Below are 3,840 nucleotides of genomic sequence, written 5' to 3'. Positions count from 1 at the left end.
TTATAGAGGTTAAAGAATTTTTTTTCTACACAAAGTTTTTTTTTCACAGTAAGATTGTATAAACATGTATCAACATATAATTTTTTGTTTGTCAATAGAGCAAAATATAATTTTAATATAGAAGTTTTTATTTATTTATTTAGAAAAATTTATAGAAATTTTTAATATTGTTGTTTTTTTTCTTTTTTTCAATGAGTGATACGATTTATCGCCCCTTGTTCGACTGACACACGCCCTCTATCGGTCGTTCTTGAAGCTAAAATACACACACCCGCGTCATGGAACCGTCATGCAGAAGTGCCTAATTTTCATCTATATCTTTCCCGTATTTTTTCCTATTCTTTCACTCGTGGCATTTTTACATGTACCATTTTGTCACTACCATTTTTACCTAAATTTTCTATTATCTATATATAAAAGTGAATGTGTTTGTGTGTCTGTCTGTCTGTCTGTGTACATTTCCCTACGCAATAACTTTGTCAATTTTTTGTCTACAGACTCAAAATTTGATATACAGGGTATTGAGATTTGGCAAAATCGATGGGATCGGGTTTCGGCCATAAATTTGGCTGTTAAGGGGTCAAAGTTCAACGATTTTACCTTTGAGAACTCTACCAAACTCCTCCGACAATTTTGGGTCTAAACAATTGAAATTTTCGATATAGGTTCCTTGGACATGGATCTAACTTAATAACTTGATTTGAGCCCAAAACAATAAATTTTAAGGGGTCATAATAGGGATAAAAATTTTAAAAATTGACCGTTTTTTTTTGTTTTGTTTTTTTGCTCAGCACACACCACCAAACACCCGGGCAACGCCGGGCACTCATGCTAGTGATCTATAAATCTTACTTATACTGATAGTTTAAAATCAATACATTTTTTTTAATCATTTTATCATTCATACCAGTAATGGGAAATTAAATTCTAAAAATAAATAAAGAAAGAAATACCCTGCATATCGTTGTTAGAATCGAAAATTAAGAATCGCTGTCAGAATCGAAAATTAAGCTAATTTTTTTTTTTCGATTCCGATACCGATTTTGATAATCGAAAATGTTTTAACTTGTACTGAATCTCGATTAATCGTCCCAACACTATTTTTTAAAACTGCTTTTTTTTACCCCAAACAAGGCACAGTGCAACTAAATTGACAGATTTGCATGATACTATGTAGGGGGTTAGGCAGCTAGATGTTTGTTCACATTACATTTTAACATCTATCAATATAGTCAGCAAAACTGCCTTTTTTTTTACCCCAAACAAGGCACAGTGCGACTAAACCAACAGATTTGCATGATACTATGTAGGGAGTTAGGCAGCGAGATGTTTGTTCACATTACATTTTAACATCTATCAATATAGTCAGGAAAGCAAGGGCCTTAGAGGGAATTCCAAAGTCTATCAGTTCGAGCGAAGAAGCTATTTGAGTAGGAGGCTTTACGGTATCTAGGGATCTCAACAGTGAAGGGATGGGAGTTTGCTGCATGTCGGGTTTATTGGGAGTATTTACGTCGAGGGAGTACTAGTGCTTTGAGTTCGTCCTAGCACTTACCATTCAAATACTTGTAAAACAAGCACAAATATTCCACTTATCGGTGATGGGTCAGAGGTTTTAGCATTAAGGGCGTCGACATCTTGTTTATGCCAACCTTGCCATTTAATAACATGAGTGCAGTCATCACCATTAAAAAGTTATAAATCTTTTGTGTCAAGTTTCAATTCTTCCACTGTCAGGTTTATTAGTCTTATCTATAGAATGCTGTGTAAACGTCGCATAAAAATAAACAAAACAATGCTTCCAAACTTCTAGAAATGAAGAATAGGCGCCTGTGTGTAAAATGGCACTACGTCACATTTCTCAAAGATATTACGCCATTTTTTTTTTTTTTCAAATATATTTCCCTATATTGAATCGTTTTAAGTTTTTGCATCATCTATATCTATTTACGGCGTATCAATGCTTTTGGGGTCATTTACAGTAGTTATCGAGTTTACGATCCAATCTTCGACAACATCGCGTCGGCATCTTATGCAAGCAACTTATGCAAGATGGCGAAGTAATTGGCCAATCAGCTGCCAGAAGATAAGTTTCAAGGAACGCATGAAATTTATTTAATATTACAAAAATTAAAACCGAAAATGATTTTCAACATGTTACGTCAACGTGAAATCCTTCATTTGCTCATATTAAGAATGGATTTCTAAACAGAAAGCCATTCTTAACATTGACATCTTCCAGTTGCTTATGAAGCCTTTTGGAAGATGCGGACGCAGTTGTCGGGGATTAGGTTGCAGACTGGATTACATCGTTTAATACCAAAGCTGATGCAAAGAAAGTTAGGCTCATTCTGCCGTGTTAGTAAACTTTTCACACTTGGCAATATCCTAAAAAGGGCTCCTTCAGTCTTTGACAGACTATGGATACCTGCGCGTGAAATTTTTGTGACAGGAGGTGCGCAATCTTCAACCTCACCTCTTCTTAGTCGACGTTGCTTTAATACCAATGGTCAGTGAAGTGTGTACAGGACGACTGGAAACAATGCCGAGATAAGCGGAGAGCTCATACAGCGCCTAGAATTCCCAAATGGTCACCTATCTGGTTCTAACCAGGCTCGACGTTGCTTAACTTCGGTGATCTGACGAGAACCGGTGTGTCAACGCGATTATGCCGTATGTCGGTATCCTATATCTCTACAAACTCACCATTCGTCCATGCATGGGGTATTGTCCTCACATTTGAGTCGGTGCATCAACCGCTAGTCTCTCTCCCTTGAGCAGGATACAGAAAAGAGTATCTAATCTAAGGTGTCCTTCATTGTCACGTCGCCACACTTGTATTACAAGCACAACCACGGAAAGTGCTTTAGTGAACTTACTGCACTTGTATTCACCCGATAGACTCGAGTAACAGACGTCATAGATCTTACCAGTTTACCATCATTGGATAGTTTACCCTTCGCCAGACCATCCATTCACGTGAAATCAACTTTTTCTCCACCCTATTCCCTCTGCTTCACTATGTGTTACCAAGTAAGATCTACGACTTGTAGTTTCATTGAATACTTTTGCAAGCAAAATCCGATCCCGCATTTTGCTAATCCCTACCCTCTGATGAGCAGGAAAGTATTTCTTCGAAACTCCGCGGATTAAGGACTATCTACTTATTTTGTGCTTCCTTTTTTAAAATGAAATATGTTTTTAACTCTTTTTAAAAGTGTTTTTAACATGTTTTATTAACTACTTGTTCTTATATATATATATATATATATATATATATATATATATATATATATATATATAAAATATATATGGCGATTAAGCTACACTGAATATTCCGCGTTTAATCCACTCTAGGACTCTTCAGGCTTATGCGTGAATTCTGTGGTTGTTTATCGTTTTTATATGCTCCTCTTCTATTGAGATTTTAGTTAGCCAATCAGCTTTCTAGTATCCACCGCGCCCTTCCTATCAGCCAATGAGCATGCATTTATCGGACAAAGGCCTATTTGGCCTCTGGTTGACCTGTTCCTTTGTGTGTGCTCTATTTAGTTTCTTGATCTGTTTTAAAACTAGGTTAGTGTTTTTTTGTTTTGTTTTTTGTTAATGTTAGTTTATATATAAATATATATATGTGTACATACATATATGCACATATATATACATATATATATATATATATACATACATATATGTGTGATCGTTTATGTATATTCATGTTTATTTAATTTATTTATTTATTTGTTTATTTTCTATTGTTTTTGTTAGTTTTAAAACTATTTTGTATCGCTATCTTAGAGTAAATTTTATCTTGTGAACACAATTGTTTGCTATTTCTCT

General features: G+C 35.1%; 1 pseudogene; it reads right to left on the bottom strand.

Annotated features, from left to right (window-relative positions):
* Positions 1 to 2,562: 2,562 nt before the first annotated feature.
* On the bottom strand, positions 2,563 to 2,679 carry LOC145259448 (5S ribosomal RNA; annotated as a pseudogene).
* Between the last annotated feature and the right edge of the window lie 1,161 nt (positions 2,680 to 3,840).

Source organism: Euprymna scolopes, chromosome 34 (assembly GCF_053919585.1).
Source record: "Euprymna scolopes isolate OS-2025 chromosome 34, ASM5391958v1, whole genome shotgun sequence".
Taxonomy (NCBI): Eukaryota; Metazoa; Mollusca; class Cephalopoda; order Sepiida; family Sepiolidae; genus Euprymna; species Euprymna scolopes.
This window is presented reverse-complemented; position numbering and strand designations above follow the sequence as displayed.